At 37.8% G+C, this 17369-nt stretch overlaps 1 long non-coding RNA gene across 1 annotated transcript; it reads left to right on the forward strand.

Moving 5' to 3' along the window:
* Positions 1-2349: 2349 nt before the first annotated feature.
* Positions 2350-17051, forward strand: LOC137073922 (uncharacterized). Its single transcript, XR_010904823.1, has 3 exons — positions 2350-2455; positions 2580-2718; positions 16444-17051. It is a non-coding gene; the product is annotated as an uncharacterized lncRNA (long non-coding RNA).
* The last annotated feature ends 318 nt before the right edge of the window (positions 17052-17369 follow it).

Genomic DNA, 17369 nt, shown 5'->3' on the forward strand with positions numbered 1-17369 from the left:
TAACACTTTACAATACGGGTGCACTAATATGCATTAATTCATGCTTAATTAATGCACAGATAATCATGAGTTAATGTTATACTAATGGTGAACCATTTATTAATGATTACTGGATCAGCAACAAATGAAGATTCTACATGATTAATAGATTAAGTAATCATTAAATTGTTATTAGTTAAATGTGTCATAATGCATTAATTCCTTAATAACATATTATATTAACTAATAATTTAAATTAATGTGTTAATTACCACAAGGGGTCAAAGCCATGCATTTCCACTTCCAGTTGTCTGCTTTAATGAATCATTAGCTAATGATCATTATGCTATGACTTATTGGGGCACATGACTATTAACTAATTGTTAATTAATATGTAATTGTGGTTATGGGTTTTGAATTAATTTTGAATTATCAAATGTGGGGGGTAAATCTCTCCAGATCCTTCAGATTCCCAGATCCATGTTGGTGCATCTTCTCTTCAGTTCATCACTCATTCTCTATAGGGTTCAGGTCAGTTTGTTTTGGATCATTGTCCTGATGGAAGATCCAACCACAGCCCATTATTAGATTTCTAGCAGAATCCATCAGGTTTAGATTTTTTATCTGTTGGTATTTGCTAGAATCCATGATACCATGTCTCTGAACTAGATGTCCAGGACCTCCAGCAAAAAAAATAGACCCACAACATTAAAGATCCAGCCGTATATTTAACCGTTGACATGGGGGACTTTTTATCCCTGCACCAAACCCATCTGGTTAGTTTGTTGCCTTGTTTATGTTCAACTGATCATAGAAGCCGGTCCCTTTTGAAGTTTCAGTCGTGTCTGATAACTGAACATGCTGGAGTTGTTTTTTTTTTTTGAATGAACAAGGAGGATTTTTCTTGAATTTTTCTTGCTGTTTGATATGGTTTTTAGGATTTTTAACCCCAAGACTCAACAAATCTCTGCAATTCTCCATCTGTGATCTTTGGAGAGTCTCTGTCCACTCAAACTCTCCTCCTCTCGTGCATTAGGACGATAAAGACTCATGTCCTCTTCCAGGGAGAGCCGTACAATCTTTAATTGATTGGAACTTCTTAATTATTGCCCCAACGGAGGAAATGTGAATTTTCAATGCTTTAGATATTTTCTTACAGCCACTTTTTATTTTGTGAAGCTCTTTTGCTGCACACCAGAGCTGTATTCTATGGTCTTACTCATTGTGATAAACGATTAAGGGGATTTGTCCTTTCTGATTCCTCTTATTTATATTCCTGTGAAACAAAAAGTCATGGCTGGACAATTTCATGTTCCTAAAGTCACCCTGGTGTGCTAAAATATTGTTGATATTAATTGGAATATACTTTACATACCTAGACATTTTACACATACAAATTAGAGGGGTTTTGGAGAAGAAGAAAAAAACATCAAAATGTATTTTATTATGTGAGTTTCCTTCCACTTTCAATTATTTCACTTAAAAGAAGTTTAGAATTTTTATTTTTTATTTTTTTTTATGGAAGATTAGAAGGATAAAAAAAAAAATGCAGATTTATTTTTTATAATGTTTGATTATATTTACCAGCAGTGCCAATAATTCTGACCACAACTGTATTCACACAGGCACACAAGGAATTGCTGTAAATTAGGTTAAACTCATAGGAATCTAATACGGACATAATTAGTCATTAAGACAGGAAGACAGAGAAAACATAAATAGAATTAAAACCTAAAATCGTTATAAGCCGCAGACAACAGTTTGGACTTGGATTTCCAGATAACATTGCAATTTACTCCCACATATCATTGTATCTTATGTTGTACATAGTTTTAGAGAAAGATAGATAAACGTCAAGCCAGCAAGTTTCCCATGCCAGCACATAAGCAAATAAGTGCATCGTTACAGAGCTCTCAGGTTCAGAGTTGCTGAGCAAGGCCAAAACGTATACCAATATCTCCATATTTAGTATCTTGCCAATATGAAAATACTGTAACACAAAAATACTGTATTTCATATGATCATGGACCTTTATAAGGGGTTCTGCAGTTACTTGTTGTGCATTGTTGAGTTTATATGTCCATTTTAACTTTTAAATTTGCAATCATTTTTCAAATGGTTTGCAGTAATCAATATATGTTAATGTAAATTGTTTTGACTATATAAACACTTGTGAGTGGTCCGAGGTGCTTTTAGGCTGAGATTAAGTGTTAGAGTACTTAGTATGAGAGACTGACACTGGTATAAGTTACATGATAATAACAACATGGCAAATGTAGTATGCAACGTATATTCATACTACACCGATCAGGCATAACATTATGACATGACAATATTATTTCTAATATTGTGTTGGTCCCTTTTTTTGCAGCCAAAACAGCCCTGACCTGGCAAGGCATGGACTCCCTGATGGTATGCTGTGGTATGCGGCAAAAAGATGTTAGCATCATATCCTTTAAGTCCTGCAAGTTGTGAGGTGGGGCATCCATGGATCTGACTTGATTGTTCAGCACATCTCACAGATGTTTCGATTGATGTCTCAAACCCGTTGATGTGCTCCTCAAACTATTCCTCAACCATTTTTTTTTTCTTTGTGGCAGGTGCATTAACTTGCTGAAAGAGGCCACAGCCACCTGGAAATAGCGTTTCCACGAAAGGGTGTACATGATCTGTGACATCAAACTACCTCCGCCAGCTTGCCTAGTTCCCATAGTGAATCCTGGTGCCATGTGTTCCCAGGTAAGTGATGCACACACACCCGGCCATCCACATGATGTAAAATAAAATGTGATTCATCAGACCAGGCTACCTTCTTCTATTCCTTTGTGGCTCAGTTCTGATGCTCACATGCCCAGCGGTGGACAGGGGTCAGCATGGGCACCCTGACTGGTCCACAGCTATACAGCCCCAGACACAGCAAACTGCAATGCACTGTGTATTCTGACACTTTTCTATCAGAACCAGCATTAACTTCTTGAGCAATTTGAGCTACAGTAGCTCGTCTGCTTGATCTGACCACACGGGCCAGCCTTTGCTCCCCACGTGCATCAATGAGCCTTGGCCGCCCATGACCCTGGCACTAGTTCATTGCTGTTCCTTCCTTGGAGCACTTTTGATAGATTCTGACCACTGGGAACACCCCGCAAGACCTGCAGTTTTGGAGATGCTCTGACCCAGTCATCTAGCCATCACAATTTGGCCGTAGTCAACCTCGCTCAAATCCTTACGCTTGCCCAATTTTCCTGCTTCTAACACTTTGAGGACAAAATGTTCACAAGCTGCCTGATGTATCCCACCTACTAACAGGTGCCATAATGAAGAGATGATCAGTTTTATTCACTTCACCTGTCATAATATTATGTCTGATCGGTGTATATAGAACATACTCAATACTCAAGAGTATGCGATTCTCAGTTCTCAGTCCTCTCCACAGTCTTTACATTACTGCCCTTGAACGAATGATCCTTGTCCTTCAAATGCAGGTAAATGTCTGCGACTTGCCTGGAGGTTTTCGCTCTTCTGTGTTGAGCTGTTGGCTTATAAAGGGATTGCTCTGTTTCCTTGATGTCAGGGTATTCTTTGTTGCACTGAATTGCATGAACTGCATTGCTCTGCAGGTGTATAGGTCTCTGATCTTTTGTGTGAAATAGTCTATGCAGTGACATGTTGTATTTTCCTCCGAATTTTTACCTGATTTATTGTAAAGCTTCAAATGTTAGTGATGTAGTATTTTAGAGTACTCAAAAATGTCAGTTCTTTCATTAGGACTTTAATGTAATGAAATGGGAAACATGGGCCTTTTTTCACAGGAAATTAATCTGACATTCAGCAGCACGTGATTATTCGCTGATGAGAATATTTGTACAAAATATCTGTTTTTCTTTGCAGGTAAAATATATTAAAAGTAAATGCATACCTGGATGCTTAAGTATTACATTCTCTTATGTAATTGGTCAGGTTTATAAGTATTTTAAAGTACACAAGCTGAAAGTAACATGAAAAAACACAATTTCTTTAGCATCTTACAACTCATGACCAAAGACATTTACAGAAAGCTGTTGCCAAAAACAGAAACACACCTCTTGGCATAAAATATATGTAATATTGATTGTGTGTTATGTAATAAGTCACCATTACAGTTCATTATAGTTCTATTGCTGCAGACAGTGCTAATGTTCTAGCACAGAAGAAGCCTTTTATGAAGGAAAGATGCCTTACATTCCAAATCCCCACAGAGGTCAAATGCCGCAGAACAATACTATGTTCAGTCCAAAGCCCAAAGTTTCCATACCCCCCCCCCCCCCTTCCCCAAGACTTAATGTACATGAACAGATCTGCAGAGGTCACAATCTGTAAGTCACATGTTCCTCACTTTGTTTGACTCTATCAGCAGTCCGAATCCAGGCTGTTTGGCTATATCTGTTCTGTATTAAACCTGTTGTGATTTCTGATTATTTGGCTGTTTTAAAGCAGCACTAGGTAACTTTTTAACCTTCATAATATATTTTCAAGACTCTTGTGATGATACATCGACTTACAATAGGTTGAATGACACGTCTGCCATAGCTTGATGGGGTCTTTATTGTTTTTAATCGTACTTTTAAACTTCGGGTTTCGGGTAGTAACCCGAGAACAAAAAGAACTACAAAATTCGACTGCTTTACGGCATATACGTCACTTCCACCAACACCCACACTTCCTTAAATTCGGACGTGCGAGCCCAACTTTGTTCGTCTGATAATATAGTCATGTCCGAAGCAGCACAAACAAATAAGAAAGAAAAGGTTTTGTTGGAGGAACGCAATAAGAGGAAACGAAAAAGTGATGGGATTAAAGGCAGGACGAGGATCAACATGTGACCAGCGTTTGCCCGTTGGCGTGAGCTGAAGGAGGCGTGCCCGACCGATGCTGTCCTGCTTGTTACGGTGAGCTACCACTCAAACATTGAACTGAAGTATCATATAGATTCTGTAAAACGGTAACCAATAGACTACTATAATGACGCTGGCTTGTAAACGCGAGCATCGGTTTGTCCATATTTGACCCAAACACGGGTTGACATAGCTGAGCATTTTTTAGGTGTTTTTATGATTTTTTTGTTGTTGTTGAAAATGTTAAGTTTATAGACATTTTAAGAAAGAAAACATTTACCTGTCGAGAGCGTGTTGACAGTCAGTGTAGCTGTATAGCTCTAGGAAATCAGAAATGAGGTGGCTTTCACAAGTTACATATTTAAAAAGAATTCTAAACTCTAACACAAAGGGGAATACGGTTCTAAATATAACTGTAAAGAACCTTCAAAGAGCCATCTTTTCTTTTTAGAGAGAGAGAGAGTAGTAATTCTTTAATTTCATGTATCCTATTATTATACTCTAAATCAAATCATAATCAAACTAGATTTTAATTTGGAGAATTTGGAATCTTGTTATCTGCCAGGCCACGTGATTTGACAGATAGTATTGTCGGCTGAAACAAAATCTCATTAATTATTGTGGTTGTCTCACTCTCTGTGACTGGTAACGCACGGCTGCTGGTATGAATATTTTACTCCTCGTGGGAAAGCTTTTAAAGAGCTCACAGAGGATTTACACTTGAATCAGGCAGATCAATTGTTATCGTTCTAGTGTCGTACCTGGTTTTCAGAAAACACGGTAGATCGAGCGAGTGAATTTGAGAGAGAGAGAGAGAGAGAGAGAGAGAGAGAGAGAGAGAGAGAGAGAGAGAGAGAGAGAGAGAGAGAGAGAGAGAGAGAGAGAGAGAGAGAGAGAGAGAGAGAGCAGAAAAAACTATCTTTATTCCACAATCATCTTAATATAAGACTGTTAACAAACCAAAGAGGAAACCATAAATAAAACTAAACTAAATTAAAAAATAAAAATAAAAATTACAGACAAAAAATTAAGCCATTTTTAGAAATAGTGCATTCTGCTTCTATATAGAGCTTCATCACAACACCAAATCTTCTCAAAAGTAAACAAATCATTCATAGTTTTATAAAATTTATAATCAATCAATACTCTTGACTTCACCAGTGTTAAAAAATCTCATTGATATTTTGACCCGTTTTCTGTTCAATTTTGTCCCTTCTACTAACATATATTGTCATTTTTGCTTGTCCAATTATGAAATTCAGTAACTGACAAATATTCTTCTTTTTTTGACAGTATTTAAACCCCAAAATAAACATCTTTTCAGAAAAAAGTTTTTTAAAGAATCAAACAATGACACCAGCCTAGAACATTGTACAAATGCATGAAATATTGTTTCTCGTTGCAAAGCAAAAGGGACAATCATCATTAACTTCAACATTTATAACAGAAACAAAAGAATTAACAGCTAAAATACCATTAAGAATCCTCCATTGCAAATCCCCAACCTTTTTTGCTAATGGCGGTTTATATATAACTCTCCATTCCGGTTTTACATTTTCAGTTAACCCAAAAAACACTCTCCACGGTGTATCTGTTTTTTTTTTTGCAAGATGATTTTTGTTAAAAACCATTACACAAGATCCATACAATTGTTTTCCTTTACTGGATAATAAATCTAACCGCTGTGCGTCCCAGTTTTGAAAAGGAAAACCTTTAAACCCATCTAGCTTTGGTGAAAACATCAAGCAAGGAAAAAAATCTTTTTCATCAGGAACCGATAAACTCGTTTAATTACCTTTAGAGAGAGAGAGAGAGAGAGAGAGAGAGAGAGAGAGAGAGAGAGAGAGAGAGAGAGAGAGAGAGAGAGAGAGAGAGAGAGAGAGGACACTGATTTCAGAAAGGCTTTTTGAAAAATACATTAGCATGTAATTGCAGATGTCAACAAAGATATCTGCAATTGTAATGCAACCTGAAGTTTTTAATGAAAATATGATGCTGTCTCGCAGAATTTTTGCTTGAGCCGTTCGTTTTGATGACAGATTGCTAGGTAAGGAAGAATTTCACTTCTATTATAAATCTGTAACATCAGTCAGGACCACTGACACTAACAGTACTCCTTAAAATGGAAAACGAAAAAAAGAACAGGAAGGATTAGCTGCATTAGTTGGGAATGCATATGGCTCACTAGCACTATGGCATTACCCGGGAATTGCATTGTGGGATATGTCCTCTGGGGGATTCGTATGAATGGGTGCTCTGTACAGTGCAAAGGTTCATGCAATATTCAGTATGCAGAGCCGTATCCAGATATATGTACTCAAAGACAATCAGACTTCTCAGAACTTTGGTGAGGAAAATAGCCTGTCACGACAATAGAATATTATTCATGCCAACGATGAGCTGCTCGCACAAATCAACTCAACTGCTGTATCTTTATAAGTAATGATATGTTTCAGAAGAGGATACGTAGAAAATGATAGGTGGAATTATATAAGAATGAGCTCCCAGCGGAATTTGCCCTCTATTGCCAAAATAGAAAAGGTTTTTGAAAGTTGGGTTAGTCATTTGTAATGACAGGTCTTGAGCTTGACACTCATCTCAAGAGAGTGTGTGATTGCTGTGTCGATTTCAGAATCTTACATGTGGACAGTGTCTGGTAGTTATGAAATATATATATGTGCCAGACTTGTCAGGGTTGTGCACCATTAGGATTTGAAATAAGAAAGCTTTTTAAATTCCAATACAAGAATTCACAATAGAATATAGATAACATATCCACATATGTTGATTATTTTTCATGAGAGCTAAACATTCCCAAAAAGTTGAGACAAGTAGCAATAAGAGGCCGCAAAATTTAAATGTACATATAAGTAACAGCAGGAGGACCTTTGCAACTTATTAGGTCAATTGGCAACATTATTGGGTATGAAAAGAGCCTCTCAGAGTGGCAAGATGGGCAGGGGATCACCACTTCCCCAAATGCTGTGGCGAAAAATAGTGGAGCAATATCAGAAAGGAGTTTCTTAGAGAAAAATTTAAAAGAATTTGAAGTTATCATAATCTACAGTTCATTATATCACCCAAAGATTCAGAGAAGGCTGGAAAACCATATTGGATGCCCGTGATCTTCAGGCCCTTAGACAGCACTGCATCACATACAGGAATGCTAATGTAATGGAAATCACAACATGGGCTCAGGAACACTTCCAGAAAACATTTCTGGTGAACACAATCCACCGTTGCTGGCTAAAACTCTATAGGTCAAAAAAGAAGCCATACCTAAACATGATCCAGAAGTGCAGAAGTTTTTCTGGGTCAAGAGTCATTTAAAGTGGACAGTGGAAAACGGTTCTGTGGTCAAACGAATCAGAATTTATAGTTCTTTTTGGAAAAATTGGATGCCAAGTCATCCGGACTAAAGACAAGGGCAACCAAAGTTGTTATCAGAGCTCAGGTTAGAAGCCTGCATCTCTGATGGTATGGGGTTGCATGAGTGCGGGTGGCATGGGCAGCTTACACATCTGAAAAGGCACCATCAATGCTGAAAGGTATATCTAAGAACAACATATGCTCCCATCCAGAAGTCGTCTGTTTCAGGGAAGACCTTATATTTTCAAACATGACAATGCCAGACCACATACTGCATTAATTACAACATCATGGCTGCGTAGAAGAAGGATCCGGGTACTGAAATGGCCAGCCTGCAGTCCAGATCTTACCCCCTTAGAAAACATTTGGCGCATCATAAAGAGGAAGATGTGACAAAGAAGACGTAAGACAGTTGAGCAACTAGAAGCCTGTATTAGACAAGAATGGGACAACATTCCTATTCCTAAACGTGAGCAACTTGTCTCCTCAGACATTTGCAAACTGTTATAAAAAGAATAGGGGATGCCACACAGTGGTAAACATGGCCTTGTCCCAACTTTTTTGAGATGTGTTGATGCCATGAAATTTAAAACTTATTTTCACCTTAAAATTATACAGTTTAAACATTTGATATATCATCTATGTTGAATTTCACTTCTTTTTAAATCTGTAACATCAGTCAGGACCACTGTGACTAACAGTGCTTTGTTAAAATGTAACATTAAATATAATTTTATGAAAGGCACACATTTGAAGTGCCATTGAAAAAACTAAACAAAAAACTAGTGCAGATTATTATTATTATTATTATAGCTTAAAATTAATATACAATTCAGCTAGTGTACTTGCTGCTAAAGTGCCTCAAACTAAACTATGAATATCTTTTATAGGTGCCAGTGACGTGGAAGTTTCTTTCTCCCTTAAAAGCTCTCATTGTATCAACCTGGTATCTAGTAAAAGACACCATGACTCCTGGAGGTTGGAACTGGCCATTTCTGCCGGCTCTTGCCTTTTGTGTGGTAATATACATCAGACGGTCAGCAAAGGAACCGTGGGTGATCCGGGGGCGTAATGTCTGAGTCTGAGAGCATTTGTGCCCATTGGAGCTGCTTTGATGACTGGAGTCGAGGCTGGGTGTTACATCTTAAAACAGCAAGATGGGTTTGGGGTGTTCCTAAAACCAGTGTCTGAATGTGAGTCATTCATTATTCATTGAGGAAGAATGTTCTCCAAGAGTTGAGGCAGGATAAGATAATACTAAATAAATAAATAATTATGGGCACTGAATGTTGAAGCCAAGTGGTCTAATTGTTCATGTTCACATTTATATAATATTAACTTCATGTTTTAATTCAGTATTTTAATAATTGAATATCTGGACCATGGAGATCACAAGATATTTTATTAAGCACAGTCTGATAGTGAACAATATAGGGAACTGGTAGTGGTTGAAAAGTGGTTGATTCATGTAAAAGTTGTACAGGTTGAAATTTTAGCTGGAAGATGTATGGTTAAATCCATTACAGCAAAAGCTTGCTCCCAAAACTATCTTTAGCTTTGAAGTTCCGATCAATGTTTATTAAATGAATGCTTAACGAAGTGGTTAATATGCTATCACAATTCATATGAAAGCTCTGAACGCTCCTCTATCAAGGAACAGCATGTACAACCACAGTAAATGTTTGCTGTTGGTATGCCTGAAAGGAGATCTATTCTCGGATTTAGGCAGGGATTCATCTGGCCCAAAATCTGCAAGAACTTCCATTCATTTCAAGAAAAAAAAATGTGTTGTTAATCCATTCCATTTATTTATTTCAGCCACAATATGAGGGTTTTCCCACCTCCAAAATCATAATTTAAACCTAGTTGCTATGTCCAATTTGCAAACAAATCAAAAGCGGTCTGAGCATTTCATTCACAAATAAAAAAAAAACCTAAATCTGTTTGAATTGTTCTTAAGTCACCTTGAAATGAGCTGAGGATTAGTGAGCTGATACTGTATTTTGAGTATGGCAAGCCATTTTGTCTTTTAATCATTCTTAGGATATGCATTTTTGATATCAACAATTCAATTTGCACTTCACGACTCCCCCGCTCCCTCTCGGACGGCCGCCACCCCACCTCGACCCAGGGGCATGGCAGCGAGCTCTCCTTCCCACTGCTCTGCACTCGCTCCAGCACCATCGCCTTCACTATCTTCAGCGGTGCCCGACCTCCTCAGCACTACGATCCCCCTCAGCAGCGAGGGCTCTCCGAAAACATTCCTTGACTTTAATCAAATAAATGAACACAAAATTAAAGTAAAAGCGGCATCCCCTCATGGACGACATCTGCACACATACACATCACAAACTGTAAATAAGCAGCAAGGTGGAGGGACCGTGAGAGCCGGGTTCAAGGAGGAGTGACGGGGGCATAAAAGGAGGAGCGACGCCAGTGAAAGACGAGATAGGACCAGGCCTGGATTTTATGCTGTATTTTATTTACGTTTTTTGATGTGTATGTAAGTGGGAGTCATCCATGAGGGGCTGCTGCTTTTACCTTCATTTTGTGTTTATTTATTTAATTAAAGTCGTGGAGTCGTTCGCCATTTCCCACCTCCTTTACCAATGAACAACAACCTTTACTAATGCAATTCCTGTTACATTTAAAAAAAAAAAAAAAAAAAGAACATTGTTACTAATTGAAATGTAATTCCAGATATCAAGAATAGCATTTTAACTAGTGAAAAACTAATTCTTGATATTACAAATTCATAATCTGGGAATGAATAAAAGGAAAAATGGCTTGCCATATTTGGAGTGTACTATTGTTTTAGACTTAATTGTGTGACAACTTTTTATCAGCAGTGTTGACTTTGTCATATTATATAACTGGATTGGGGAAAAGGAATGAATTTACTTGAGAATGTTGTAAGTGAACATAAAAACAATCCAAGAGGGATAGAGTGCAAAGGAAGCACTGCAAATTCAGTGGCAGACACCAAGATTGCAAACGAGGTGGTGTGAAACTGCAAACATGAGGTACGGACAGCATAAGCCATATGCGCTCTGGTTGTTCTTACAGTACTCAGGGAATCCAGCTAACTGCAGTAGAAAATGAGGATGATGATTGGTAGACTGGGTGGAAAGTACAAGTAAAGTACCCCATAACCACATGTTGAGGGCAGATGAACTCTCCAGTTGGAGTTATGCTAGCAGTCATAAAAAACCCAGCAAGTACCACGATGGGCTGACAGGGCCCAACAGGTAGAAAATGTAGGGGCTATAAGAGACAGAGAGGCACGGAACAGGAGGAGACACTGCAGGTGCACTTGCAGTCATCAAGACCACAGGAGGAGTGCGAGTTTGAATGACAGGCACTGATGCAGGCGTCTCAATGGAAAGACCTGAGCCTTTGGAAAAAGGAAATACTGCTGTTCTCATGGTGGGTAATGGATGTAGGTGAAGGAAGGTAAATGGGAGGGCAATGGTATACTGCACTTATCTGGGTTGCCCAATGATATCCCAAACTGAAGGTGCGGTGGGCACAGTTCACTTTGTGAGTGTGTTGAACTGCAGGACAGGGTTATGCAAAATTCTGAATTTGTGAATTGGTTTTCTATCTATGGCCATACCCCACATGATGTTGAATTGGAGTTTCTCAACACTTTCACAACAGAGGAATTGCACAATATATGCACAAACAAATAACTTCTTATGTGTTTTGTTTAAAGTTGGTTACACTTTATTTTGATAGTTCACTTTAGACGTTCTACTAACTATGAGTTTTTGACTTTGCAACTACATGTGTTACAGTGATGCCAGTAACGTGTTATTTAGTAACATGTTACTCTAATCTGACTACTTTATTCCAGTAACAAGTAATCTAACGTGTTACTATTTCCAAACCAGTAATCAGATTAAAGTAACTTATCCAAGTCACTGTGAGTTACTATTTTAGTCATTTTCCTTAGTAAAAAATAAAAAAATAAAAATATTTTTGCTTTCTTCTTCCGTTTTGGGGAGAGTATTTCTTCGGGAAATATTTTTTCATTTCAACTTAAAATGTCAGGAGATACATTGTTGCTGTTACTGTTAAAAATACACTTCCAATAAAGTAAGTGTTGGCAAAAATGGTTGTCATTTCTATGTTGAGGTGGCAGGGGTGTTGTAGGCAACTGCTGAATGTAACTAATAACGTAACTTGTAACCTTACTTAGTTACTTTTAAAATCAAGTAATCTGTAAAGTAACTAAGTTACTTTATAAAGGAGTAATCAGAAATCGACTGTGGCAACACTGATGTGTTACATTAAGATGACAATCTTATTGGTTTTTGTGTTATGTGGCTCGATTTTAACTTTGGGGTACATTTGAACATTTGGGTAAAAAAAAACAAAAAAAAAAACCACACAGATATTTGAATTATGACGAGTATTGCCAAAGATGATGTTAACTGGACTGAATTTGATGATTTATTTAATTTACCCTTGAAACAAATTCTATACTCTGGCAGAAAACATGGCTCTTTGCAGCAGGGTTTTTGTCATAAAACACATTTTATTCTTTATTCTCTCATTGTTGAGTGCTGGAGATGATTTAGGGTCTCGATAATTGGGAAACAGTATCTGGGATATCAACAAATGTAAAAAAAAAAAAACCCACCAAATAATAGTTCAGTGACTTAATCTTATCTTTCAGATTAAGTTATTTGTGTTTCCAGTCAAAAACCAGACTCCAATAAGAGATTAATGAAAAAGGGGGTAAATTAATTCATCTTGGAGAAGTGACTGTTGTATATTTGGCTGGAAATCAAACATTTCCCATTTTCTCTATAATAATTCCTGGCGGTTCTGAGGGTGGTTTAGGTTGCTGGAAAGGAAGCAAAGGTTTGGATCGGCAGGTGCCACAATAAATTTGTTGAAACAGCAGCGACTCGAGTCCTGCTGGTGAAATCCACGAGTACGGAGCAGCTGGCATCCTGGCTGGCGTCGCTTTTGATATTACAATGAGAACCGTATGGGCTAGATTTGCTGGTGTTACATGCAGTAACTATATTCATATGGACTGCAGTAATCATATTGGTCTCATTCCAAATACGACACTATTGAGATTAAGCAGTTTACATTCATTTCTAATGGGCTTTATAACTGTTCTGTTCGATATATTACAGAATCATCATCAAATAATGATAATAATAATAATAATAATAATAATGAAGTGAAGTGTTAAAGATGAAGTATGCAATTTCAAAGAGTGGTGGATGCAGATCTAAGCTGGTTAGCAATATTTTGCTTTTCATGAACCATCACCATTTTTATACTCATCTTGATCATTAAAATGGACAAAGAATATACTGGGGTCATGGGGGACACACTTTTGATAAAACATTTATCAAACTGTTTTTTGGGGCAAGTGTGTTCAAGAGAGGTTTCATGGGTCAATGAGAATAAGATTTAAATTCAACAAGACAAGATAGTCTATTCATGACCTGAAGTTTTATTGTTATCCAAAGCGAAGCAATATATCCATGCTCAAAAGGCTATGATGTAATGTCTGTTATATTTATACTTTAAGCCGGAGGGCACCCTCCTGCAGAAAAGTACAAAACAGACTCACAGACTCATTATCATAGTAATAACTTATGACGTTCCAGGAAATCCCTTAATATGCGCTATAGTTTAATAGAAAGGAGAAATGGGTTGCATCTCAATCAGCTCCCTATAGTTCCGTAGTCAGGGCACTGATCAGGGATTCGGCATTTTAAGGGCTGTCTAAATCTCAGAATCCTTTAAGGGCACTGAAACGTTTGCTCCCTAAAAAGTCCTGCAATGCACCTTGAAAACCAGGGTGCATTGATGCTCACTATGGCAGTGTTCCACTCCACTTTTGGACACGCGCTCGCAAATTTCCCTAAGCACTTTTCCTTGGGGGAAGCCCCACCGCCATTTTGAGTTTCACTTCTTGAAGTGGATGAGGGAAATCTATATGGATAGACTAGGAAACATCACTGGTTTCCATTTCAGAAATATGGTTACGTTGGCGTACAAAGCAATGTATTTATCATAATGTACTATAAATAACATTCATTGGTACAATCATCAGTGTACCAATGTGTAGTGAGTGAGCGTCCTTAACTGGCCTTATCAGTACCTGAATTAATAAAATCAATATATTGACTCTAGGTAGCTGATTGGGACACACCCATGTTTTGACTAATAAAATGTCAAGACATTAAACACAAGATTGGGACAATATATGGGTTATGTGTGCTTTCCAAGCCATAATGCAGTACTTATTGACGTATAGCCTTTATTACATAAACTGTAAAATTGTATACATTATATAAACTGTAAAATACAATGATGAAAAGCCTCATCAAGTCTTAGAGTGGTTTTAAAACAATCATAAATTGTCATTATGAAAATGTATACAATATAATTAGATGTATTATATTATTGTTAAGCATTGTTTTTGATTGATTTCTTAGCCAGTAGATAGAGATAAAGAGATAAAACATAAAACCTGCCTTTTTTTAAGTATAAAAAATGCACATAGTTTATTGTACCAACATGGTGCAAATGCCATTTCCCCACTATTTACGCCAGGTGCAAATAGCATCTGCCTTATTTGTATTTTGTATTTATTGACAAGCATGAACAGAATTTTCAAGTTATTGCCCAAAGCATTTAAATGCCAATCCATTCTAAACAAGCACAATTTGCATTCTAAACCAGACTTAAATACTAACCTAAACCTATAGTGTATATATGACGAGATACTGCTGTGATTTTTTTTATTACAGAGTGTGAGAGAGCGCAAGTATCAAGAGTCTGAACACAGTTTAAATATTACAGGTTGAGATCCAGCTCTGCAATTGCTCCTGACCTTCCCACTGGACCTTACAGAGAAAGAATACCAAATAATGTGAGGAAATAGCTCTATTAAAAAGTACAATCTCGTTGGGACCTGGGAACCAAAGGGTTTTTACGGCAGATAAACCTTACCCTGGGGTGTTTGCCTGATATTTTCTTCCTTTCCCCCCGTCTTTTTGCTTTGTTCTCAGTTTCTTCTTTGAAGGAAACCCGCTGTGAGTCATGTGTTATAATTATTGCTCTCTCAACTGTTGCTGGTACAACAGTCATTGGCAACCTATAGACTAAAACCACGTCCTTGCTTTGAACACCAATCAAATACGCGAGCTCTGTCGTCCTTCTACTATGATCTGCGCCTGTTTTGGCTTTCATGATATCTGCGACTGTTCCTGTTATAGCCATCCTTGGCTGTTGCCCTGGGAACACGGATGACAGCAGGCTGAATCCTGTGCTTAATTTGACATGAAACCGAACCTTGAAACTTTCCCTCCTAGAATTCTGCGTGGCAGAACAGAAGAACTTGTTCGGAGTGATGACACAGCTCATTTTATGTGCACATTTGACAAATACCAGCAGAAGTGTCTGGTTTACCAGAAAGACGTTGCTTTCCTCAGTCAAAACAGTTGACTGCAAGCTTAAAAAAAGACTCCAGCATCTGTCCGTCCATCGGATAAGTATAAATCCAAAAGATCTGTTTCCAGGAAGTGCTATTATGTGTTAAGATTTTCTATCGCTCTTACCTGCTCGCAGCTCGCAGCGCAAGGCCTTCAAATATCCCCATTGGTTTTAACAGATGTGTCGGGCAGATCACATTTAAATAGCATTGATTTCTGTGACGTGCAGGAGGGGGGATATAAGATGATGGACCATGATGTCTTCTCGAGCACCTATGGAGAGAGAGGGCGAGAGAAAGAAAGTGATGAGTGTGTTCTCATCTCTGGAGGCCTGTCCATAGCTGTGCTATTAATCCAATACAATATATCTATTTAATACTGTAAGTCTAGGCCTGTCTAGCTGTTAGTCATTTTAATGCTTTTAGAATGACAAGGCGGTGGATTTAACTCATATAGGAATGGCATGGAGGCAGACAGAGATAGAGAGTAACATGGACAAACAATTATTGTATGCATCTTATATTACATACTACACACCTGAAAGAATAACCTGATCTTTGAGGTCAAATTCGAGGTAATTTGGTCTTAGAATCCTTGAATCGATCACATATTTTGAGATATAACGTGTTATTATTTAAAATTTAGTTTAATGTGGTTCGGGGGAAATGCAGAATAATTGCAATAGTTATATTTGACATGACATAACTCATAATGAGATCCACGCTAATAGTCTCTTTGTCTCCGTTTATTCCAAGGTTTACCATAGTCAGCCGGATCTGGGCCGGATCCGGGCCATATTCAGACCAGATGATGGACTTGCGCCTAAACAAGACCACAAAGCAGCCCTGAAGTGTAACGACCAAAAGTTTTTGTGAAAATGATTCCCATTTACACAGATCCGGAGAAACGACTAAAAACACTGTTTTATGCATGCTAGAAATGTTTTTTTGGCTTTGTCGCTTTGTAAAGAAAGACTACACGCCTGCACACATGCATTTTCAAAAGGTGAAATGGGTGCGTCTCAATCAGTTCCCTAGCTTCTGACCTTGTGAATCATTATACTGTTTTCATGAATTAGGATACTGGTAAGGCTGGTAAAGACCCTGGCTCACTACACATTGGGACACTGATGACTCAGTCATATTTCTGGTGACGTGACAACATCCTCATTTTACAACATCACTACTGGTATTTATGAACAACAGCAGAGCCGATACATTTATGAAAGTACATTATGACAAATACTTTGCTTGTTGCATGTTTACCATTTCAGCCTTAAATAAATGATAACTCTTAGCTTGCATGTGTTCATTACCTGTCTAACAATGTATGTTTATGATGAAATATAATAACATAATGACAAAAACGTATTGCGTGTCGTTAACGGCCGCTATGTGTAGTGAGTTGGCTCACGTGATTTAAAGGTGTCATGAACTGGCTTTTTTATTTTCTTTTTTTATACTGTTGTCTGAGGTCAACTAATGATGTTTGTGTGGTTTTTACATTCAGAAACATCATAGCTAATAAGTAATAGGCTATTTCCTACACTGGTTTTGAGGCTCTCTCCGGAACGCTGGGTTTTGATGGGCGTGTCACACTGGAGACTTGGAAGTAAACGCCCACGGCTAGGATTGGATAAGATTTGCATATTTAATGAGCTTCAGCTCCCCTGTTCACATGA

Source organism: Pseudorasbora parva, chromosome 4 (assembly GCF_024679245.1).
Source record: "Pseudorasbora parva isolate DD20220531a chromosome 4, ASM2467924v1, whole genome shotgun sequence".
Lineage (NCBI taxonomy): Eukaryota > Metazoa > Chordata > Actinopteri > Cypriniformes > Gobionidae > Pseudorasbora > Pseudorasbora parva.